We start from the raw sequence: 26395 nt of genomic DNA, 5'->3' as shown, positions 1-26395 counted from the left end.
AAAGTTTGGAAAGCAGGATAAACTGAACCCTAAAGTTCTAGAACATATAACTCTTGATTTTCACTGTAGTTGGAAATCTTTTTACTGATATAAGGAAGCAAATAAAGAAAATGTAGTTGGGCAAATCAATCTTTCAGTACCATATAGGTGGCAGACCAGTTCTCTGAGGAATTAAAAGCAACTGTCCTGTCTTACAAATCTCTACATATCAGAAACATAAGTACATCCCACAAGGACCTGAGACTGAGCTGAATTAGCTCAATCAAGTAGAACCTGCACCAAAAAAACAGAGCGAGAAAGAGAAACAGGCTTTGCTGAACTCAAACTGCTGGAAAGCATCCCTCACCAAATCTAATTCACAGCCTCCTTCAGGATTTATCAAGGACAAATACAAACTTTAAAATATTCTCCACAAACAGTGAAAACCTTTAGCCATCTGAGCAAATATACTTAACTTATTCAAATTGTTATTTATAAACTAGTAAATTTATAATGCAATAACTGATACATGACTAAGTTTTCAAAAGAAGCTATGAGGTCTCTAGTTATGCCTTTTTATATTTCTATGTGTATATTATACATACGATATGTTCCTAACTCCAGATAATATTATCAAAATTACACATATAAAAAAGCTGTATTTAACTGATGTAAAAGTTCAGTTCATTTGCTCAGTCATGTCTGACTCTTTGCAACCCCATGGACCGCAGCATGCCAGGCCTCCCTGTCCATCACCAACTTCCTGAGTTTAGCCAAACTCATGTCCGATTGAGTCTGTGATGCCATCCAACCATCTCATTCTCTGTCGTCCACTTCTCCTCCCACCTTCAATCTTTCCCAGCATCAGGAGGTCTTTTCCAATGAGTCAGCTCTTCACATCAGGTGGCCAAAGTATTGGAGTTTCAGCTTCCACATCAGTCCTTCCAATGAACACCCAGGACTGATCTCCTTTAGGATGGACTGGGTGGATCTCTTTGCAGTCCAAGGGATTCTCAAGAGTCTTCTCCAACACCACAGTTCAAAAGCATCAATTCCTCTGTGATCAGCTTTCTTTATAGTCCAACTCTCACATCCATACATGACCACAGGAAAAACCATAGCCTTGACTAGACGGACCTTTGTTGACAAAGTAATCACTTACAAATTGATGTTTTTTAAATAAAATAAAAAAACTAGCCTGCAAATTCCCCGGCAGTCCAGTGGTTAAGACACTATGTGCTCACTGACAAGGGGCCTAGGAATGATCCCTGGTCAGCAAAATAAGATCCCACATGCTGCAGGGCTTGGCCAAAAAATTAAAAATAAGAAATCTTGAAAAAAAATTTTTTTAATTAAGTTACTTAAAAGAAAGCCAACCGAAATAAATTTCAAGTTCCTGTGATCTGGGAAATAGTCAATATTATACTAATAATCAGTTTTAAAGTTTAAATTTATTGGTTTAATGAATATAGACCGTTCTTACTTTTACTGTACCTACGTTTACCGAAAGTTAAATAGGTCATACTATCTCTGTTATAAAATTCTCAAGAAAAATATCTTGAAATGATGGCTTATTTTGTGTAATGCCTCATTAGTTTTCATGGGTAATTTAAACATAACTATAATTCAACAGATATAAATGGAGTAACAATTTTGAGGTAAATTCTTTAAGAATAATTATGTCTTACGGTTTGTCTACTTAAAAATAGTTTCTCCAGATTTTTGGTGACTTAATATTTATAGTTTTGCTAAATTAAGTGAAATGATGGAAATTATTAAATATCTGCTGCTGCTGTTAAGTTGCTTCAGTCATGTCCGACTCTGTGCAACCCCACAGACAGCAGCCCACCAGGCTCCTCCATCCCTGGGATTCTCCAGGCAAGAACACTGGAGTGGGTTGCCATTTCCTTCTCCAGTGCATGCATGCATGCTAAGTTGCTTCAGTTGTGTCGACTCTGTGCAACCCCATGGAGAGCAGCCCACCAGGCTCCTCTGTCCATGGGATTCTCTAGGCAGGAATACTGGAGTGGGTTGCCATGTCCTTCTCCATTTAAATATCTAGATTACTCCCAAATAAAATAAGATACTGAAACATTAATTCCTCAACATAGCCTGCCTTTTTACAGAGAAGATATTTAGGTCTACTAATAAAAATATCACATTGAAAAAATTTCATTAAAAAACAACACATTTTTTAGAAATCATAAACAGTATCTGTGATTTTGCCAATCTACAGAATAATAATCGAAAAAGTTTATAATTGCATACTTCTTAGTTTTCACTAGAAATTAAGGTTTTTAAAAAGTTAGAATTCTGGTTAATGCATGTAATTGAGACAACTAAAATTGGTAAGGAAAACATCTCGCATGAAAGGGAAAAAGGTATAAGAAATGAAAATACAATTTGTTGAGGAAAAAGAAAGTAATTTTATTCTAGAGAGAGAGAAAGGAAAAGCATAGGACAAAACCTATCAGTAAAAAGAAAGTTAAAGAAGGTTTGTGGAAATGGAACTCTTAGAAAAGACTTCTGTACATGGTCCGGACTGGCTTAGATTAAAATAAAGTTTAACTGAGTAAATTTCAATATTAAAAGTAAGCTGGCATGATTAACATAAATCAGATCTGAAATTAAACTGAATCTTTTTAACCAGTGAACCAATAAACACACACTAAATTATAACTAAAATATAGAGAAAGGGTCCAAAATGTCTGGATATTACGGGGTCCTCTGAGCCCACTAAGAGACAAGAGAAATGAAAATCTTGCCTAAAACCTTTCTTTTCAGAATGAGAAAGTAGGCTCAAAGACTTACCCCGAAGTTTTTGTCGTGTGGGGAAGTGGAGGCCAGGATCTCACAATTCATTTAAAGACATTTTACATTTCTTAAAGATATGATCTATGCATATCTCCCCTTCACATACATTCAGTAAATAACAAGCTACTTTCTTATCAGAGCCTGAGTAAATAAAAATTAATGTGTTTATTCTATTTGTTTTATAAACACTTACAGGTCTTCATTTGAGAAAAACTGGGAACTTTTAAAATTCTAGCCCTTCCAATTTTATTTCTTTCCCATAAGAGGCTGAATGCAAATTGGCAACTATGGTCTCTAGAGTCTTGGAAATTTAAGGCATTACTCCTCCTATCGAGATGCATTTGCTAAGTCACAAATCTATGAAACTTTAAAAGTTCAAAGCAACTTCAGTAACACACCTAGGACCCAGATCTTGGTTTCTGATAATAACAGCCTCCAAAACAAGGAACCAGAGTGCCTTGGAAAAATGACTGATGCAAGGGTCAGGGCTCGGAAAATAGAAAAATCAGCCTGGAGCATTTCATGATACCAGAAAGTAAGGAAATGCTCTTTTAAAAGGCAGGATGGGGAAGTGGTACGTCAAAAGGGCACAGGGGCCAACCTGAAAGAAGAGCTCCCAGTGGCGAATGGTGGAACCATTTGATCAGCAATTAAATAATGACTGCATTGAATTATAACCTATACAATAAAATAAATATCTATGAGTCTATATTTATACAGTTGAATAAATAAATGAAGGAACAGCTCTTCCTCAAAATTCTTATTAATAAAGAGAAGTAATGAGAAAACAATTTTTAAATCACTGTTAGAACAACACAGTACCAGGTACATCCAGTTCCACCAATGGACTAAAACTAGTGAATAAAGACTTAAGGAGAAACTGGATATTTGCAAGGCCCAAGTTTCTCTCCCATGATATATATTAAATACAAACGGAAAAATTATAACCATCAGGTACCTGACAAACAGCACTTAACCAAAGTTTAAATCAGTTTACATCAGTTAGAAGACATCATGTACCCCTGATATGATGCACTGGGATTACTTCTAGTGAAAGTGAAGTTGCTCAGTCCTGTCCGACTCTTTGCCACCCCATGGACAGTAGCCTGCCAGGCTTCTCCATCCATGGGATTTTCCAGACAAGAATACTGGAGTGGGTTGCCATTTTCTTCTCCAATTTCTTTCTAAAATGCATAACTTCAATCTAATTATGAGAAAATATCCAGTGTTAATTATTATTATAATTAATTATAATTATTATTATATTATTATTATAATCATCCAGTATTAATTAATTATCTACAAAATAACTGAACAGTATTCATTATAAGTGTCAAGGTCAGGAAAAACAACAGAAGGTTGAGGAGCTGTCATGGTGGCTCAGATGATAAAGCGTCTGCTTACAATGCAGGAGACCCAGGTTCGATCCCTGGGTTGGGAAGATCCTCTGGGGAAGGAAATGGCAACCCATTCCAGTACTCTTGCCTGGAAAATCCCACGGACAGAGAAGTGTGGTAGGCTACAGTTCATGGGGTCACAAAGAGTCGGACACGACTGAGCGACTTAACTTTCAAGGATATACAACAATCAAATGCAATGTGAGCTCTGAGGCTGGATCCTGAATAGAAAAAAGGATAGCGGAAAGCTGAGAAAATGGTACAGAGAGTTCCTATAACATCTTATATAACTATAGTACCATTGTTAAAACTAAACTATAAACTTATTTGGATTTCATCAGTTCAGTTCAGTTCAGTCGCTCAGTTGTGTCCACCTCAGTGACTGTATTTTTCAATGTTTATAATGCTAGTGTAATATTAGACTTAAACTGACATCTTTGTTCTTTAAAACTTCCTTATCAAGACCTATGCAACCCAGCCACAGCTGTATATATTTGGAAAAGCATTGTTTTATAAAGACTAATGCACCAAAGATCTCTTTTTCTAGTTTCTCATATTATAGAGGGAGAGAATAGCAATTTTATGTTTGTTGAAAAATTCAAACCACTTGAATTTACTTCTGGGTAAGGGTGGCATTCTAGGAGGCTAGATAGAACATATCTCACTGGGGGAGAGGGAAGGTATATATCTAAGTATGAAATCAGAACACAAGGAATAGGTTATAGCTCCAGGAAAGAGCTAAACAGCACATACACTGTAGCAAATGTAATGAGTCACCTGGCCCTAGGTTGCTAGTTAATAGCTGGGTATAAAACAACATTGCACATGTCAAATGGATTATACTCATAGCTTAGATTCCAGATGGAAGCATGAATGGTCTGGCATGATAATAACAGTACTATTAGATTGAAGAGATAACTGAAATGATACTATTAGGTTTTTAACTACAGTTAGCCTACTACTTTAGGTTTCTGAAGTACATATGTTTATTTGGGATAACTATTACTATCATATGAGATATTCTAGAAAGACATATAACAGTCTCCCTACGTTACGAAAAGGAGAAATGGATCAGAAAGATTCTAAATCAAAGTAGATGGTTTGCAGAATCCTTTATTGTAGGATCAGATAAAAATACTAAGAATTCTCAGCAGTTTCTGCTAACTCATATTCTACTTCTGGACTCCTTAAATAAAATCAGACCTCTTTTGCTCAAATTCCTATATTCTTTAGTCCCACGAAGAAACTAGTCCAGAAAGATGAAGAGATTTCATGGCACACTGACTAGACCCAAGTTAGGTAGGTCTGGGCCTCCCTGCTCTCACAGGTTCTTTTCACTGTCCCTGCATGCCTTTACAATGAACTGAGCTGCTCTGTGAACATGGAAAGAAAATGTGAAACAAATGACCAGGCCAAGTTTAAAAAAAAAAAGAAAGGGTTGGTGATCTTTAATAAAGTACTTTGTCCCAGCAATAAATAACCCTGTCAATTCTCTCCCTCCTCCTCTGCAAGTATGAAACGCCAATACCTCCCTGAAAGGCATGGTGTGACCAATAAATGAGAATAAATATAAAAACCACCTGCAGACAGCAAGCATTCACCAGTTAATGGCCATTTCCATTTATTAATTCTGAAGACCTGGTCATCTTATCTTTGTTGTTGCTGTTCAGTCACAGTCATGTCCAAGTCTTTGTGACCCCATGGGCTGCAACCCGCCAGGCTTCCCTGTCCTTCACTGTCTCCCAGAATTTGCTCAAACTCACATTCATTGAATCGATGATGCCATCCAGCCATCTCATCTGTCGCCCACTTCCCCTCCTGCCCTCAATCTTTCCCAGCATCAGGGTCTTTCCCAATGAGTTCACTCTTCACATCAGGTGGCCAAAGTACTGGAGAAAAATGTGGATGGAAAATATAGCTACTACTTTAGCTTCTCAAAAATTTTTTAATTTCATTTCTGTTCAGTTGCTCAGTCATGTCTGACTCTTTGTGATCCAATGGACTGTAGCATACCAGGCTTCCTTGTCCATCACCAACTCCCAGAGCTTGCTCAAACTCATGTCCATCGAGATGGTGATGCCATCCAACCATCTCATCCTCTGTCGTCCCCTTCTCCTGCTGTCTTCAATCTTTCCCAGCATCAGGGTCTTTTCCAGTGAGTCGGTTCTTCACATCAGGTGGCCAAAGTATTGGAACTTCAGCTCCGGCCTCAGTCCTTCCAATGAATATGCAGGGTTGATTTCCTTAAGGATTGACTGGTTTGATCTCCTTGCAGGCCAAGGAACTCTCAAGAGTCTTCTCCAACACCACATTTTGAAAGCACACCACATTTTGAAAGCATCAATTCTTCAGCGCTCAGCCTTCTTTCTGGCCCAACTCTCATATGGCATTCCAAACTAATATGGGATGGTGGAGGAAAAGTTGCAAAATGAACTACTTTATTCTCCCTTTCTAAAGATTCTGCGGTCCCTCTACCCTTTGCATCCCTTCTTTTCACTCCTCTAGGGTGAAGTCAGGGTGTGGTCAGCGTAGAACTGCCCACGCAGCAGGACAAGAAGAGAAGCGACAGGTCTCTTGTGCAAAAACATCTGAAGTTTGGGTACCCCTCAGGCAATCTTTACTCTTTCCTTGTAAGACACTCAGCTCAAGTATTTTCAGAGGGAACTAACAGGGCTTGCTGCTTTCTAGAGACTTTCGTTTTTATGCTTCCAGATAAGAACTTAAATCCTGTTAAATGACAGAGAACTACCTACTGCTACCTGAATCTAAGCAGTAATTTCCAGCCAACCATTGCTCTAAAGAGTAACAGGTCTTTTCAGTTGCAAAGGGACTGAGCTAGTAATCAGCATTTTCAATGGAGTTTTAAGATTTCATTCCACCCTTCTAAACAAGCTAAGTATGTGGCTCAAAAATTAGATGTCCACTTTCTAATAGTCTCCTTGTGAAGCAGGTTTGGAAACACTGGTTTCCAAAAAACTACAGGGGTTAAGGGGATTATGGTGAGAAGGAGGAGTGTTAACTGGTTTTTAGGGGCGAAAATGACGAAAATGTGAAGACTGCAGAGACTACACTTTAAATAGATATGAACTGTATGATATGTGAATTAGATCTCATAAACTGCTGTTGGTGAAAAAAAAAAAACTATGAAGCCAAACTCATCTAGATACTCCATCATTATTGGTTCACATTCTGAACTCAGAACTGATTTTTTAAAAGGATAAACTTTAGCTTACAGTAGACCTATATGGGCTTCCCTGTAGCTCGGCTGGTAAAGAATCCACCTGCAATGCAGGAGACCCTGGTTGATTCCTGGGTCGGAATAGGGTTCCCAGAGAGGGACAGTTACCCACTCGAGTATTCTTGGGCTTCTCTGGTGGTTCAGACGGTAAAGAATCCACCTGCAAGGAGGAAGACATTGGTTCGATCCTGGATTGGGAAGATCCCCTGGAGGAGGGCATGGAAACCCACTCAGGTATTCCTGCCTGAAGAATCTCCAAGGACAGAAGAGCCTGGCAGGCTATAGTCCATGAGGTCGCAGAGTCAGACACGACTGAGCGACCAAGCACAGCATAGCACAGACCTATATACCCTGTATCAAGGATGGTCATTCAGGTTCTTTAAGTTTCACTAAAAGAGCCTCAACCTTAACCTCTAACCCCAGTAAGCAACATAGAATAAAACTTCTCACTTGATATAACCTTCAACTGATTCCAAACTTCTGTCAGAAATGCCTGAGAGAAACAGAGTATGTGAAGACATGAACCTAGCCCTCTATAAAATTCAGATTTATTCCCAAACTATCACACCACAGCATGTGGGACCATAGAGGCTTAGCATCCTACCAGTTTCTCATAATACTTACGGTGAGGAGAACGACAACTACAGCAAGCAGTCCTAGAAAATGCACGACTGCCTGTACTACGGGTGGGGCACCCAGGAGACTCTTCCGCCGCTATACTTCAGTCTCATCTGCAGCCTTCTGTGATATCAGACATTTCCCTCAGAACTAGATGCCACGAAAAGCTTCTCTAAGGAGCTCATGTATATTTCCTGCCTTTGTCCTCACTGAACTGTGTGACTGATTGGTCCGTTTTTATTCTAGCTTCCAAGATATAACTTTAATTTGCTGTCCACATACATTGAAATGTACTCTCCCACAGTGACTGTTTTCTTGGTGCATTTCTCTTTCCATTTGTAATACTTAGGCTTGCCTCAAAAGCTCATGAACACTTAACACAAATAAATGTAGAAATTGATTTTGGTTGTATTTTAATATCATTTTGATGTAACAACACCTAAGGGAGCTCTAGCTAAATGTTCAGGGTCCAGAACAAAGATGACCAATAAACATTTGTTGCTATAAATCTTTTTTTTTCCTGAAAGTGGAATGAGCTTTTATAGTTCTACCACTGAGTGAAAAAATGAAACGAAGCAACATTATGGGTATTTTTTTTTTTAACTGTTCGCTAGATTTACAATCTAACTTTTTTGGTTGTATATTTTTCTGTATTCTAACTTCAGTAGCATTTTTAACCAGTATTTTTAATAAGCTGGTTAATTTTTAATGAGTCAGCTATCCACAGAAAAATTACAAAAGGCAGCTCAAAAATGCTTTAGCACACAAACCAAAGTTGTGGACAAACTTTATGTCCTAGGGAGAAGAAATAGGCATAGAATATAGTGGTTAATCCCTGGAGAAGGAAATGACAGCCCACTCCAGTGTTCTTGCCTGGAGAATCCCAGGGATGGGGGAGCCTGGCGGGCTGCCGTCTATGGGGTCGCACAGAGTCGGACACGACTGAAGCGACTTAGCGTATCGGTTAATCCCTTTAAAGGTACCAATATTAACAAGTTTCTCTGCTACCTCCATACTCAATAACTTTTTATCTATCCAATATCATACATTTGGGGAAAGGTAAGAGTTTTACCAACCGGCTAACACACACTGCTGCTGCTGCTGCTGCTAAGTCGCTTCGGTGGTGTCCGACTCTGTGCGACTCCATAGACGGCAGCCTACCAGGCACGCCTGTCCCTGGGATTCTCCAGGCAAGAACACTGGAGTGTGTTGCCATTTCCATCTCCAGTGCATGAAAAGTGAAAAGTGAAAGTGAAGTCGCTCAGTCGTGTCTGACTTGTAGCGACCTCATGAACTGCAGCCTACCAGGCTCCTCCATCCATGGGATTTTCCAGGCAAGAGTACTGGAGTGGGGTGCCACTGCCTTCTCCGCTAACACACACTGCTGCTGCTTCTGCTAAGTCGCTTCAGTCGTGTCCGACTCTGTGCCACCCCATAGATGGCAGCTCACCAGGCTCCGCTGTCCTTGGGATTCTCCAGACAGGAACATTGGAGTGGGTTGCCATTTCCTTCTCCAACGCATGAAAATCAAAAGTCAAAGTGAAGTCGCTCAGTCGTATCGGACCATCAGCAACCCCGTGGACTGCACACTACCAGACACGAAATCGGTTGCACCAAGGAGACATATTCTGGAGGAGGGGTCCAAATTTAGGGGAGTCTAAATTTTCAGTCTGTTTCATACTCACTTTCAAATGAAACTGAGAGGGAATAATTAAAAGCCAGTCATTTCAATTGTACAGTTTTCTATTGCCTACCAAATGCACACACAATAGCCACGGACCTTTCATGCCACATATTCCAAACCGTTTTCACAATTTACTCACTCAGTTAGCGGTTCAGTCTTAACCGAGGGCTTCAATCTCAGGAGCTGCTGTGCTCAGAGGCAGAGCACTAACATTTATATAAAACGCTGAGTCAGCTGGACCTCCCAAATACACCCTACGGAAGCAGCTCCTACTTAACAATGACATCAGGCATCCGTACAGTGCTTCCTAAATGGTGAAAAGCTTTTACAAAAACTCTCTGGCTCCTTTCCTCCTTCCAGCGTCTCCCCAGTCCCTATCTGACCACCGGAGACTCCCTCTAGCGTCTCGCGCGCTCGGGATTCGCCCAGTAACGGTGTGGGATTCAGGACACAGTCCGCGCTGGCGGCAAAGCCCGGCCGGGGGCGACTTTCCCCGACCGACGCCCACGACCCCCGGCGGCAGCCCACCCACCGCGCCCGCGCGCCCCGCTAGCACCCCGCACTCACCGGCGCAGCGGCTGACCTGGGAAGGCACCGGCCCCGGGTTACCGTCACGTCGGAGAGAACGGGCGGGGAACCGGCGGTCGAGGGCCGACGAGCGAGCGCAGCACCGACTCCAGCTTCACCTCGCAAGCTTTAGACTGCTGACCGGGACAGCGCCCGGCAGCGGCCCCTCCCTCGCGCCCCTGTTCCCTCGGGCGAGGGCCCTTGAAAGGCGTGGCGCCGCCTGCCTGGCTGCGATAAGCGCCCGGAGTCTGGGCTGAGAGCACGCAACTGTCATCAGTGGACCCAGCCAGGTACTGGACCTGACCGTCACCCGGCCGCGGGGAAGGGGTCAGGGAAATGACTATTCCTGGGCTTTCGGGGACAAAGCTACAAATCCTGCTTCCGGGGCTGGTAGGAAATAGACAGTGGGGAGTACCCCTGGAGACCACAAAATGCTAGCCGGGCGGATCAATACCTGGTCTGACATGGGCGGATTTAGCCACTGCCAGTGTCCCACACCCCTAAGTACCAGGGGACCCTGGCACTGAGGTTTTTTTCCTGTCACACACATTGTCCACCCCCGGGGCAAGCAGGCGGTCTCTAATGAATGAGCTTCTGAGAAATGAGGTCCCTGCGTCCCAGGGCCAATAAAATCAGGAACCAAATCTAAGGGTGTCCGGACGGGGAAAAAATTTTTTTTGAATGAAAACATTACAATGAATAGTTTAAATATGTTCCTCACAATCCTGTAATACATGCATCTATTCAATACTCCGATCGTGTAGAAAAGCTGTAAGAGCGTGCAGATTCAGGAAAAGAGTTCATAACCTCTTCCTAATGCTTTCTCAAGCGGATCATTGCTATCAAACTCTTCGAAAATTTAAGATTGAAGCCAGCATTTCATAATTGCATTGCATTATAAAGAAATAGTCGTTTTAAGTTAACATTTTACTTTGGGCTAAGCTTCACCAGGTGGCTCAGTGGTAAAGAATCTGCCTCAGTTCATTTCAGTTCAGTCGCTCAGCCGTGTCCAACTCTTTGCGACCCCATGAATCGCAGCACTCCGGGCCTCCCTGTCCATCACCAACTCCCAGAGTTCACTCAGACTCACCTCCATCAAGTCAGTGATGCCATCCAGCCATCTCATCCTCTGTCGTCCCCTTCTCCTCCTGCCCCCAATCCCTCCCAGCATCAGTCTTTTCCAATCAGTCAACTCTTCGCATGAGGTGGCCAAAGTACTGGAGTTTCAGCTTCAGCATCATTCCCTCCAAAGAAATCCCAGGGTTGATCTTCAAAATGGACTGGTTGGATCTCCTTGCAGTCCAAGGGACTCTCAAGAGTCTTCTCCAAAGCCACAGTTTGTCGCTCAGCCTTCTTCACAGTCCAACTCTCACATCTATACATGACCACTGGAAAAACCATATCCTTGACTAGACGGACCTTTTGTTGGCAAAGTAATGCCTCTGCTTTTTAATATGCCCAGTATTTATCAAGTGAAGTACCTCAGTCCCATCCGACTTTTTGGGTCAGACTCTTTGAGACCCCGTAGACTATAGCCTACCAGGCTCCTCCCTCCATGGGATTCTCTAGGCAAGAATACTGGAGTGGGTTGCCATTTCCTTCTCCAGGGGATCTTCCCGACCCAGGGATTGAACCCGGGTCTCCCACATTGCAGGCAGATGCTTTAACCTCTGAGCCACCAGGGAAGCCCAGTATTTATAGTGCCTGGTTATTGGAACAACTACTGAATGTGTTCTCTCTCTCTTTTTCTTTTTTTTTTTTTTTTTTGACCCCACAGCACCCACTGTTTCAGCCAAAGAAGATCTTAGTTCCGGGCAGGGATCAAACCAATGCTTCCTGCAGTGGGAGCATGGAGTCTTAACCACTAAACCACCAGGGAAGTCCCTAGATGTGTTCTTAACCTAACACTTTTTTCTTTCCATTTAACTAAGCTTTTTGTCCCTCTCTTATTACATATCAAGAAATAGATGAAAATCATCTGTACCCACCAGCCACATACCATCTGCTTTTAGTCTTTTTCTCTGCATACATATTTTCTTAAAAAACAAAAGTGGACTTGTATACAAAGTACAGGAATTAACATCATCACCTCTGGAGTCAGAAAGTCTGTCAGATAGTCAGATAGTCTGAATTCTGGCTCTCCCAAATCCTGGAGACCTGAACTAGTTCTTTAGTCCCTAAGTGGTTATTGGTAATCAGGGGAAAGGATCTCTCAGGATAGTTACATTAAATGAGACAATGTGTATAAAGCACTGATAATGTATGTAATTTCATTGCTACTGCTAAGTCGCTTCAGTCGTGTCCGACTCTGTACGACCCTGTAAACGGCAGCCCACCAGCCTCCCCCATCCCTGGGATTCTCTAGGCAAGAACACTGAAGGGTTGCCATTCCCTTCTCCAATGCATAAAAGTGAAAAGTCAAAGTGAAGTCTCTCAGTAATGTCTGACTTTTAGCGACCCCATGGACTGCATAGCACTTAATAGATGCTGGGGCTTCCTAGGTAGCTCAGTGATAAAGAATCCGCTGGCCAATGCAGGAGTCCATCCTAAAGGAAATCAGTCCTGAGTGTTCATTGGAAGGACTGATGTTGAAGCTGAAACTCTAATACTTTGGCCATCTGATATGAAGAGCTGACTCATTTGAAAAGACCCTGATGCTGGGAAAGATTGAAGGTGGGAGGAGAAGGGGAGAGAATGAGATGGTTGGATGGCATCACTGACTCAATGGACATGAGTTTGAGTAAACTCCGGGAGCTGGTGATGGACAGGGAGGCCTGGTGTGCTGCAGTCCATGGAGTCACAAAGAGTTGGACACGACTGAGCAACTGAAGTGAACTGAATGCAGGAAAGGCAAGAGACCAAGGTTCAATCCTTGGGTCAGCAAGCTCCCCTGGAGTAGGAAACAGCAACCCATGCCAGTACTCTTGCCTGAACAGAGAATCTTTCTACAACTTTATATTTAATGGGCACATGGTATTCAGTGTTTGTTATGTACTTTAACTAATCTTCCTATTATTCACAAAATATCTTTATAAGTTCTGTCATTACACACACACTCAGGTAAATTCCAGACAGGGACTTGCTGAGGCAAAAGGTATGCTCATTTAAAAGTTTTTAAATACATATAGCTAAATTTCCCACCAAAAGTTGGTGCCAAATTCAGTCTCCCAACAATTTAAGATTGCTTTGTGCTCAGTCCTATTTGATTCTGCCCTTGAAGTCATAGTCATGTTTTACATGCCTTACAGTCAAATCATAGACTTATCAAAGTCAGGATTTCCCAACTGAAAGCTCTGAGGTCAACAGGAGTTCACACCTTTGACACACATATCTTTATTGTTGTTCAGTAGCTAGGCTGTATCTGACTCCTCGCATTCCTATGAACTACAGCACATCAGGCTTCCCAGTTTTTCACTATCTCCTGGAGTTTGCCCAAACGCATGTCTCAGTTGGTGGTGCCATCTAGCCATCTCATCCTCTGTCTCCCCCTTCTCCTCCTGCCATCAATCTTTCCCAGCCTCAGACTATCGGAAAAACCATAGCTTTGACTATATGGACCTTTGTTCACAAAGTGATATCTCTGCTTTTTAATATGCTGTCTAGGTTTGTCATAGCTTTTCTTCCAAGAAGCACATTCTTTTAATTTAATGGCTGCAGTCACCATTCACAATGATTTTGGAGCCCAAGAAAATAAAATCTGTCACCATTTACATTTTTACCGATCTATTTGCCATGAAGTGATGGTACTAGATACTATGATCTTAGTTTTTTGAATGTTAAATTTTAAGCCAGCTTTTTCACTCTCCTCTTTCACCCTCACCAAGAGGCTCTTTAATTCCTCTTTGCTTTTGGCCATTAGAGTGGTATCACTGGTGATCTTAAATGAGCACTAGAAGGGCCGAGGTGTCACCATGCATTTCTGTAGGCAGTGCACATAGGCACAACTGGATGTTTCAGAAAAAACGCCTTCAGGAGGGAAGCCAATAGTCTTATTCATAAATTCACTTGAGCCACCCTTTTGAAAACTCTGAAAATAACTGGGAGATTTTGCAGTGGGGGCAGGGAGGGAACCTAATACTCCTTTCCAATCATCACACCAGTGAAAGGTGTTTGCTTGTATGGCTTTCACAGGGGTATCAGTGCTTGATGGAATGTCAGCAACAGATGAATTGATATCAACTTAATGTTGATAAACTTAATGTTGATGAACTTTATTAATAAAGTTAATAAACAAATTAACTTAATGTTGATAAAGTATAAAAAGTATGATTTATTATACAGAATGGCAATGAAAGTAAAAATCAAAAACAGTCTTCTCATTAAAGGAACAAGCTTCCTGGGCCTATAACACCACCAGTCAGTCAACTCTATTATCAAAGCTCTTATATGGACCTATGAGAAGCTCTCTTCATCCTTCTCATAGAATTCTTAATATCCTCCAAACCTCTCCCAGCCCCCTTGAGCTCTCTCTATCTGCTTGCCTGGCTACCAACTGTAAGGAAGTGGTAAGGACTTGGCCCATTCCTTAATTTGTTCTCTGAGTGGTGAACACAGTTCCCCCTTAGCAAATTCAGGTGTCAGTTCAGTCGCTCAGTCACGTCCAACTCTTTGCGACACCATGGACTGCAACACGCCAGGCCTCCCTGTCCAGCACCAATTCCTGGAATTTACTCAAATTCATGTCCATTAAGTCAGTGATGCCATCCAACCATCTCATCCTCTGTCATCCACTTCTCCTCCCACCTTCAGTCTTTCCCAGCATCAGGGTCTTTTCCAATGAGTCAGTTCTTCACATCAGGTAGCCAAAGTACTAGAGTTTCAGCTTCAACATCAGTCGTTCCAATGAACATTCAAGACTGATTTCCTTTAGGATGGACTGGTTGGATCTCCTTGCAGTCCAAGGGACTCTCAAGAGTCTTCTCCAACACCACAGTTCAAAAGCATCAATTCTTTGGTGCTCAGCTTTCTTTATAGTCCAACTCTCACATCCATACATGACTACTGGAAAAACCATAGCCTTGACTAGATGGATCTTTGTTGGCAAAGTAATGTCTCTGCTTTTTAATACACAGTCTAGATTGCTCATAACATTTCTTCCAAGGAGTAAACATGTTTTAATTTCATGGCTGCAGTCACCATCTGCAGTGATTTTGGAGCCCACAAAAAATAAAGTCTGCCACTGTTTCCACTGTTTCCCCATCTATTTGCCATGAAGTGATGGGACCGGATGCCATTATCTTAATTTTCTGAATGCTGATCTTTAAGCCAACTTTTTCACTCTCCTCTTTCACTTTCATCAAGAGGCTCTTTAGTTCTTCACTTTCTGCTGTAAGGGTGGTGTCATCTGCATATCTGAGGTTACTGATATTTCTCCCAGCAATTTTGATTTCAGCTTATGCTTCATCCAGCCCAGCATTTCTCATGATGTACTCTGCATATAAGTTAAATAAGCAGGGGGACAATATACAGTATATGACAATATACATACTCCTTTTCCTATGTGGAACCAATCTGTTGTTCCATGTCCAGTTCTAACTGTTGCTTCCTGACCTGCATACAGATTTCTCAAGAGGCAGGTTAGGTGGTCTGGTATTCCCATCTCTTAAAGAATTTTCCACAGTTTATTGTGATCCACACAGTCAAAGGCTTTGGCATAGTCAATAAAGCAGAAGTAGATGTTTTTCTCAGAGAAGGCAATGGCAACCCACTCCAGTACTCTTGCCCAGAAAATCCCATGGACAGAGGAGCCTGGTAGGCTGCAGTCCATGGGGTCGCTAAGAGTCGGACACAACAGAGCTACTTCACTTTCACTTTTCACTTTCATGCATTGGAGAAGGAAATGGGAACCCACTCCAGTGTTCTCACCTGGAGAATCCCAGGGATGGCGGAGCCTGGTGGGCTGCCATCTATGGGGTCGCACAGAGTTGGACACAACTGAAGCGACTTAGTAGCAGCAGATGTTTTTCTGGAACTCTCTTGCTTTTTTGATGATCCAACTAATGTTCGGCAATGTGATCTCTGGTTTCTCTGCCTTTCTAAAACCAGCTTGAATATCTGGAAGTTCACGGTTCATGTATTGTTGAAGCCTGGCTTGGAGAATTGTGAGCATTACTTTACTAGCGTGTGAGATGTCAGGTGTCAGGCAGGGCTTCTTATAGCCCTGGGGGCATTTGGGAATATAATATCTGTATGGCTCCCAGTGTATTTATTTTCACTACTACTTAAGTTGAAGCAAATAAAAACCAGTGCAAAAGGCTGTATGCACCATGACCCCCCACCATGGCTCCGCTTATCAGCTACCAGGGGCCTTTGATCAATTCAGTGAGAGAACAGCTAGTCTCTAAATAGAAACAGGGTATAAACAACACTTTCAAAAAAATCTCACTATAAAAGGAAGGTGAGAGAAAGCAGTATATCTAAAGAGTATCTTGGGGCTCAGAGGAAATATTTCTTGTTTGGTTTAAATTAGGCCAGAATAGGTGTGCATGCCAAGAAGCCAAGCCATAAGGAAGAAAAGGTGGTTAATCAGGCAACTTAGAAAACAGAATGGGTTTAGAATTCAGGGGAATTAGAAAAGAAAAGCAAATATTATATATTTTTAAGTTGTGGCCAAAAGGGAGGAAGTCAAGATGTGTCCTCATGTAGATAAATGTTTTAATTAGGGAAAAGACAGAAAATCGAAAGAATTATCTTTGCTTCTTTCCCTAACAGCCTACTTGTCTTTCCTAAAAGTCCTTTGTTTTCCCATAGAATCCCTTTCTCCCCATCCCACTTTCTCCTATTAAACTGGTCTATAAACCCCAGGACCTTATCTTTTTTCCTTTAATCAGTTGTCAATTAACTTTCAGCTCCTCCCCGACCACCACTAGACCTAAATTGGTAGACAAAGTTTTTCTTCCAAGGGACCTAAAGAGAGATTGCTGAGCACCAAGACCCCTAAGACTGGATTCTGTGAATGTACTGATATCAGAGTTACAAATGGACATGGCTTTCCCAATCACAGAGACGTAAAGCTAGAGCAGGTTGCTGCTAAGTCGCTTCAGTCATGTCCGACTCTGTGCGACCCCATAGATGGCAGCCCACCAGGCTTCCCCATCCCTGGGATTCTCTAGGCAAGAATACTGGAGTGGGTTGCCATTTCCTTCTCCAATGCATGAAAGTGAAAGTCAAAATGAAGTCGTTCAGTTGTGTCCGACTCTTAGCAACCCCATGAACTGCAGCCTACCAGGCTCCTCCGTCCATGGGATTTTCCAGGCAAGAGTAGTGGAGTGGGGTGCCATTGCCTTCTCCAAGAGCAGGTTAGGAGGCTGAATAAATTTGAGGATGTGGTTTTGCTGGGTGGGTAAAGCAACAGAAAAATAGAGCAAGAGTTTGAGCAGGTTAAGTGATTCATCACAGAAAAGTGAAGACAGGAAGAGAGAGGTGGTGAGGGGACCTAAATTAGGGTCACTTGGAGGCTGAAGAGCTGAAATCAGAGGGTGAAGTCACTGATTAGGAAACTGGCATATAATATTAGCAATCCAGGCTTGACAAGGTCCCATGATTTGAACATGACAGTTGAATTACAGAAATGGAAGAAAGGTCTGTCTTCTAGTGCTGAATAAGAACTTGGCATCAGTTTAGCATCTTAAAGCAATACTCATTTATTATTTCACAATTCTGGAGGTCAGGAATCTAGGTGGGCTAGGTTGGGCTCTGCTTAGGCTATCATGCATTCAATCCAGTCGGTCAGCTGGATTCTTATCTGAAGACTTCCATCTGAAGGATCTGCTAAGGACCGATTGTTGGCAGAATCCATTTCTTTGTAGTTTTAGGACTGAGGTCTGTGTTTCCTTGCTGACAGTCAACCATCTTCTTCAGGCTACCCACATTCCTTCTCATGTGACTCCTCATCTCAAAGCACGTCCTCAAACTTCTCTCAGATTTTATCTCCCTCTTTTTAAAGGGCTTGTGTGATTACCTCAGGCCCATCTAGACAATCTCACTATTTTGGGGTGAACGCATTTGGAACTTCAGTCACAACTTCAGAATTCCTCAGAGCAGTTCCCAGAGTAATGCTTGGTTAAGTGACCAGTGGAACCTTGGACCCTGGGGGGAGATGGGGATCTTTAGAATTCTGCCTACACTGAAGGTTAAGTTGAGATCAAAGAACACAAAAGCTAGGCTGATGGCTTGGTCATCTAAATAAACACAGACTCTGCCGAGGTAGTGACCATCTTAGAAAGAAGAGAAACACCAAAAGCCAATTATCAGTGTCTTTTATGGGTATGGAGAAAAGAGGCTGGCATTAATACAGAGAGCCAGCATAATGGGGGGAGGGGGGAGTGGTGAGAGAGCAGGGCGTGGTGGAGGGGTTGAGGCCAGATGTGAAGCCAGATCACCTTGATTCTAATAATTTTCTTTATGTAGCAGACAAGAGACCAAATAACTCATTTGGTTGTAAAGTTCACAGAGGTAGTCAAGCCCTAAAAATAAGCATAGTAGAGGGGGAAATGTATATAATTTAAAAATAAGCATAGTAGAGGGGAAAATGTATATAATTAGGTACAGATAATTAATCTGCAGAGTTAGAAAGTGGGGCAGAAGATGTAACATTTGTCCTTGAAAAATAGACTGAAAGTTTAAACGTTGAGAGTTCACCAAACCAAAGTTCACATATCTATAAAGTCTTTAAACTTTTTCATTGAAGTATAATACACATATAGAAAATGTACAGAAAATCTAAGTAAACAGCTTGATGTATATTTACAAAGTAAACACACTTGTATATCTGTTACTCAGATCAAATATATGCATATATATATTTGTATGTGTATTTGTTATATGTCAATTATATTTCAATAAAAATAAACAAGCCAAAAAAAATAAACAAATAAACAATACTCACATTTGGTGATAAAAGTGAGATGAGTAGTTATCTTTGGAGAGGACAATGACTAGGGTAGAACATAATGGAAACTTTTGGGATATTGATAATAAACAAATATAAAAATATGTATACACATGTACATAGACAGAGAGAGATAAAGAGGTTAGGGTGGCAGATATACAGGTATGTTCACTTTTTAAATATACATCAGATCGTTTACTTAAGATTTTCTTTGCTTTTTCTGTATGTATGTTATACTGCAATTTAAACGTTTACTTAAACAAAAGATTTTATGACACGTGATATGTGGAAAAGAAAAATGAGATGCTAGATTAAAACAAGTTGATTAAGTAGGTTTCATCATTGCAGAACACGTATACAGCATTTGTTCATGGAAGTTCTTCACCGAAGAGTAGCTCAATCGCTGTATTCTCAGAAACATATTAACAGAAATGTAAGAGAATCTTCTAAGGCCAAATGTGGAGGCCCTAAGGCCAAACCAAGAGTGCAGATTTATCTTGAGAGTGAGAAATCATTGAAAGTTTAATGTAGAGGGATGACACTGTCAAAGTGGCTTTAGGAAGAGTAATCTGTTTACGTATATGATGGATGGCGGATGTGGGAAAGCAGTGAACAGTCTGGAAATGAAAAAAATAGACTGAACTAGAGTTTTATGGTGGAAAAAAATTTGTAAGGAAAGAAACACCATAGGGAAGAATTTACAGTCCTAGTAACAGATAAAACGTTGAATGTGAGAGACGAAGAAGCTGGAATGTCTTGTGGGTCGTTAAAGGGAATTACAAAAGTAGAAAGTATGTCTCCCACCTCGGTGTATTTCCTAAATGTTGCCTTGCTCAGGGCCTTGAACACAACAGATACTTGATAAATATTTATTGACTGAATAATAAAAGTGAGTTTATCTTATGTAATTCAGGGGCTTATCCATCCTGACCTGAATGTTGTAAAAGTGGAGAAGGGTTTATTGAGACTGACCTTTTTCATATGATCCCTTACTGACTACTACAACATTTTATTGACTGTAGAGACAAGAATTCATTCGTGGGAACAACTGAAGTTAAAGTGTAATGAGCATGAAATGGCACAGCACCCATTATAGAATGCCTTAGACTGTTTTCACTTCTGGTTGTCATGCCATCTATTATAACAGATGATGTCAACAGAGCCAAAGCTTATCACTTCATCCAGAATGAGATTTTAGTCTTCTCCACGTCATCACCCATATTAGACCAAGAAATATACATTAATTATAACAAAGTCAACAGCCAGTCTATATGTACCCAAGGTTCATCTCACCTCTACAGCTTTTGCTATTTGACCCTTGGGTGCCTCAATTTCTTTACTTCAAATTAAGGGTGATAGTACCTATGTCAAAGGGTTGAATAAAGACAATAAAATAATGTATATTTGGAAAACATAAGGTAGCCTCAATCTTTCCCCAATACCAATAGTAGTAGCTAATGTTTACTGAGTACTTGATACTTGCTAGGCAATGTTCTAAGTGCCTTTAGGTTTTGTGCAGTTTTTTCTAAATCTCATTTGATCTTCAAAACAATGCCTTTAGGTGGGTTCTGTTAAAATTTTTATCTTGAAGATGAAACTGAAGCATAGTGGGATTATGCAAAAACTGCTAAAAGATTTCTTTGGAGAGAGAATGTAAAATAAATTTGTTCACCCTTCAAAATCCTACTCAGTCACAATGGATCAAAATAAAAGAAGAAAAACAAGAAAATCCAGGCAGTTGCAAAACCAAGATGAATATCTCCATGAAAGAAATCCAAAGTGGCGAGAATTACCAAGCTTGTGGGTTGAAGGTCTTGAGTCCAGAAACAGGTATTGGGGGTAAAGAGTTTGGGTAAATAAAGGGGACTCCACTGACAAAAAGCTGGGGACCAGAACCAGGCACTCTGCTTGAAGCCCAGGCAGGGATGAGGCTGCCCACTTATAAAAGGGTGGAGTGGGACTTCCCTGGTGGTGCAAAAACTCCTCACTGCCAATGCAGGGGGTCCAGGTTTGATCCCTGATTGGGGAACTAGATCCCACATGCCACCACTAAAGATCCTGCATGCCTCAGTGAAGACTGAAGATCCCATTGCTGCAACTAGGACCGTCGCAGCCAAATAAAAGTATATTTTTAAAAATACACTAGTTTTAAAAATAAATAAAAGAGTGTAGATAGTGGGAGAGAGTGCCTGTGGATGTGTGGTATGGCTGGTGTTGAGGCAGAGACACACCACCTGATGGTGAAGCCCCTCAGCCCATTGTGTCTCCCTGGTGCCTCTAGGGGCCTCTGTGCCTCCACAGAGCAGGGTGGGTGGGGGGAGGCAGTGGACCCCGAGAGCCGCTGGAGTGGACCTCTGACTGTGATGTGCCTGGTCTCACCTGCTGCCTCTGAGAAGGTCTCTAACCCTGCTGGATGAACTGTGGCACCTCCACGGCCTTCTGTTCACTAACAGGCTGTTCCTCAACAAAAGTGTGAAATTGAAGCTACAATCCAGGCCTTACCCAACCTCAGTAATTTGTAAGACTGATAATGAAATAAATCATGTTAATCCCAAAATTTAAAAAAAAAAGTACAGCTAAGCTCTGGCTAGGGATGTAGCTAATGGGTTGCTCCATTGTAGGAAAAGGAAGACACGTAACAGTCTGATGGCCCTTCTTCCTACTCCTTCTTGTTTTTTAATCCCCCTTTCATATTTCCACATCTTACCCCCCTGTGGCTATACCTTGGATAACTTCCTCAGACATATCCTCCCAGTCACTAATTCTCTATCTGTTGTTTAGTTGCTAAGTCATGTCCGACTCTTGGAGACCCCATGGACTGTAGCCCACCAGGCTCCTCTGTCCATGGGCTTTCCCAGGCAAGAATACTGGGGTGGGTTGCTCTTTCTTTCCATTAATCTTTATTTTAACTTTCTATCCATTTGAATCCTTAATTTCAGTAAGTTTTTTTTTAATTTCTAACAGTAATATTTTGTTCTTCTTCAAATTGGCCTAATCATTAGTCTCCTATTTTTGCTTATGTTTTCAATGTCCTTTTTAAATCTAAAAGCATTTCCAGCAGACTTTTTTAGTTTAATTCTGATAATTAATTATAACGGTCGAACTCTCTGTGGTACTGGGTTTGCTATCTACGGCTTGCTTGATTTTTGTTTTATACTTTTTACTATGAGCTTTTTGTTGACTGTCTCCAGGAATTCTTTGAGGCCTGTTTGAGGGTATGCTCATCTGGAAAAGTCTATTTTTACTTCTCTCAGGCACCTGGGGATAGTACCTAACCTGATACTCTTTAAATTATAGGCTTGTGTTTTTGGATCAGGCAAAATATGTGGACTGAGTCCCAAACTACGTGACACCTAGCCAGTAGAAAAAGTTCTCAAAGAAAATGTTGGGTTTTTTTTAACTTTCATTCATAGCCCAGTCCAACACAGAAACGTGTTCTTGTGGTTCACCTTTAGTTCACCCGTTCTGAGGGTGTACCTCTCTTAGATGTAGGTATTATGCTTCCCTTCTACGTGAGTTCAGGCTTTGTTTCTGTCCCCTCTGTGCAATGCAGTTCACAGTGTCGGTAAAGAATACTGTAGCTCTCAGAGTATCCAAGGCTCTAAAATTTAGTTTACCTGCCTAGTCTGTACTCCATTCTGATCTTAGTGGGAATCATCCAGTCAAGTAAGAGTGGTTTCAATATTTTCAACAAGGACCTACTATATAGCACATGGAACTCTGCTCAGTGTTATGTGGCAGCCTGGATGGGAGGGGAGTTTGGGGGAGAATGGATACATGTATATATATGGCTGAGTCCTTTCACTGTTCACCTGAAGCTATCACTATATTGCTAATTGGCTATACCTCAATGGAAAATAAAAGGTTTAATTTAAAAAATAAGAGTGGTTTTAATATTTTAGCAAGCATTTTTAGATATTATGCAGCTGAGTAGTTTCAGGGCCTCTTAACTCTGCAATATTGCTGAAACTAGAAATTCTCAAATGTATCTGTCATCTTTTTCACTTTTTCTTACCACTGTAGTGGCTCAGACAGTAAAGAATCTGCCTGCAGTGTAGGAGACCCAGGTTCAATCCCTGGGTCGGGAAGATCCCCTGCAGAAGGGAATGGTTACCAACTCCAGTATTCTTGCCTGGAGAATTCCATGGACAGAGGAGCCTGGAAGTCTCCAGTCTCAAAGAGTAGAACATGACTGAATGATTAAACCCACACACATGAAAATTTCCAAGCATTTCACAAGTAGAAAGATCAGTATGATGAATGACTATGTGCTAATCTCAACTGGTAGTCAATTTTCATTTCACTGATACTCCTCTTTTCTCCCCCTTTCCCACAGATTATTTTGAAACAAATTTCAGACAACAAATAATTTTATTTCATAAATATTTTCTTCCATGTCTGAAGATGTAGATCTTAGTAATTTTCATTTTATCTCAAATATTCATCTTTCACCAAGTTAAAAAAAAATAATTTAATTATTTATTTATTTATTTTTGGCTGTGCTGGGCCTTCCTTGATGCCTGGTCTTTTTCTCTAGCTGTAGCAAGTGGAGGCTACTCTGTAGCTGCAGTACATGGACTTCTCATTGCTGCAGCTTCTCTTGCTGCAGAGCACAGGCTCTGTGGCACACGGGCTTCTATAACGGAAGCACCTGAGCTCAGTAGTTGTGGCTCCCGGGCTCTGGAGCACAGGCTCAACAGCTGTGGTGCATAGGCTTAGTTACTCTGTGGCATGTGGGATCTTCCCAGATCAGGGATCAAACCCATGTCTCCTGCACTGGCAGGTTGGCTGCCAATTGATCCTGACGGGCTATAGTCCAGAGGGTTGCAAAAGAGTTGGACAAAACTTAGCGACTACAACAACAATCTTCAACATGGTACTGGAAGTTGTAGCTAAAGCAAATCAGGCAAGAAAAAGAGAGGCGACCAGACTTGAAGGAAATAAAATGATTTCTGTTAATAGGTGATATTATTTTTTATGAAGAAAATGCTAAAGATTTCACACACAAAAAAAACCGTTAGAGCTAATAAATTCATCAAAGTTTCAGCATACAAAATCAATACATAAAAATCAGTTGATTTTCTATACTCTAGCAATAAACAATCTGAAAATGAAATTAAGAAAACAATTGCATTTATAATAGCTTCAAAAAGAATAAAATAAATTTAACCAACAAAGTGAAAGACTTGTACACTGTAAACTACAAGACATTGCTATAATAAAGAAAACATAAATGAATGGAAAGACATCATGTATTCATGGATTGGAGACTTAAGATTGTTAAAATGACAATACTACCCAAAATGATACACAGATTGAATCCAATTACTCTCTAAATCCCAATGTGTTTTTGCAGAAATAGAAAAACTCATCCTAAAATTCACATGAATCTCAAGGGACCCCAAATACCCAAAGTAATCTTGAAAATGAAGAACAAAGTGGAGTTCTCACACTTTCTGATTTCAAAAATTGCTGGAGAGTTACATCAGCATCATGGCAGTGTAAGATGCTTTATTTCTCCCCCTCACTTTCCAACTAGTAAGACATCCATAACTTGCCTCTGCTCAAACTACCAGGATGCTGGAGAGACCCACACATCTGTAAATCTGAAGGTGGGTGGTTTGGAACACATACAGGAGGTGGAACTAGGATAACAGTGGCGGCAGTGCCTACAACCCCAGCTTCTCCTCTGAAATGGCTGAGCCTGCAGTCCCAGAGAGCCAGGCAGCAGCTGTGCAGGCAGCACATATGGCTTCCTGGTCATGGCAGACCAGGCAGCAGTAGTAGCAGGGCCCATGACTCCGGTCCCTCAAGCCATGGTGGTGCCCGTGATCCTCATCCCCCTGCCCATGGTGGTGCCTACAAACCTGACAGCCCCAGCGGTGGTGGAGGCACCTGTCTGACCCCAGCTTCTCCCACCCACCCCTCATGCTGAGGCTAACCAGGTGACCCCAGACACAGTGGGGCACCCACCATCCCAGTGCCCCTGGCAGCAATGACAGTGACAGCAATGGTGCCAACATCAGCAGAGCACCAATGAGCCCAGAGGCACAAGCAGGGACCACGGAGGGCACCTGTGACACCTCTGGCAAAGGCAGTGGAGGGTGGAAAGTGTCAGTTCTCAAATATTGTCCGAGGCACCGCAGCAAGAAAAACCGAAAACTTGTGCTATATCTACTAAAAAACAGAAGACCTCTAATTACCAATCTGTTGAATTGTTAGACTCTAAGTAAACAAAGCAAAGTTGCTTAGTCATGTCCAACTCTTTGGGACCCCATGGACTGTAGCCCATCAGGCTCCTCTGTCCAGGGGATTCTCCAGGCAAGAATACTGGAGTGGGTTGTCATTTCCTTCTCCAGGGGATCTTCCCAGGGATCGAACCCAGGTCTCCCGCATTGCAGGCAGATGCTTTTAACCTCTGAGCCACCAGGGAAGCCCAAGTAAACAAAACTTCATCTAAATTAGAAAGGGGTTTGCTACTTCAAATGCACCAGCAGAGAAACAACTCATCAAACACTGTGAAAAAACCCAGTCACACAGTATCACAAAAAGAAAATGACCAAACTTGAAGTCAAGGAAGATTGTGATCTAAACGACAAAGAATTAAAAATAGCCATCGTGAAAAACTCAACAGGCATGAGAAAGCTCAGAAGGCAGTTTAGTGAGCTTAGGAATAAAAGGAAGGAATGAACTAATACTTTATCAAAGAGACCAAAACTTTAAAAAGGGACCTAACAAGCTGCGGAGCTAAAGAACTCAGAAAATGGGATGGAGAATGCATTAGAAGTATTGGGAAATTCCATTTCCCACAAAGAAGAGAAAATTAGTGAGCTCAAAGATAGAAATCTAGAAGTGATTTAGGCAGAAGAGGAGAAAGAGCCAAGATCTTAAGAAACTGAACAAACTCTATCCAACTTCATTAGAGAAGGCAACATAGAGAAAATGGGTATCCCAGGAGAAGAGGGAGAAAATGGAGCAGAAAGCTTATTTAAAGAAATAGCAGCTGAGAACGTCCTAAAGCTGGGGAGGGAACTGGATATACAAGTTTACCAAGTTAACAGAATACCTAATTATCTTGATGCAAAAGAATCTTCTCCAAGACAGAATTTAATAATAAAGAAAGAATTTTAAAGATAGCTATTCCGTTGTGGCTCAGTTGGTGAAGAATCTGCCTGCAATGCAGGAGACCTGGATTCAATCCCTGGGGT

General features: G+C 41.5%; 1 protein-coding gene across 12 annotated transcripts in view; it reads right to left on the bottom strand.

The window, feature by feature from the left end:
- The window catches only part of ABCG2 (ATP binding cassette subfamily G member 2 (Junior blood group)), a 132061-nt gene that overhangs the window by 59580 nt on the left and 46086 nt on the right, over positions 1-26395 (bottom strand). The window contains exon 1 of one of the 12 annotated variants that reach the window (XM_027970730.3): positions 10298-10433. The gene's annotated coding sequence lies outside the window, so the exon portion shown is untranslated. 12 annotated transcript variants of the gene reach the window in all.

This window comes from Ovis aries, chromosome 6 (assembly GCF_016772045.2).
Source record: "Ovis aries strain OAR_USU_Benz2616 breed Rambouillet chromosome 6, ARS-UI_Ramb_v3.0, whole genome shotgun sequence".
Classification (NCBI taxonomy): domain Eukaryota; kingdom Metazoa; phylum Chordata; class Mammalia; order Artiodactyla; family Bovidae; genus Ovis; species Ovis aries.
This window is presented reverse-complemented; position numbering and strand designations above follow the sequence as displayed.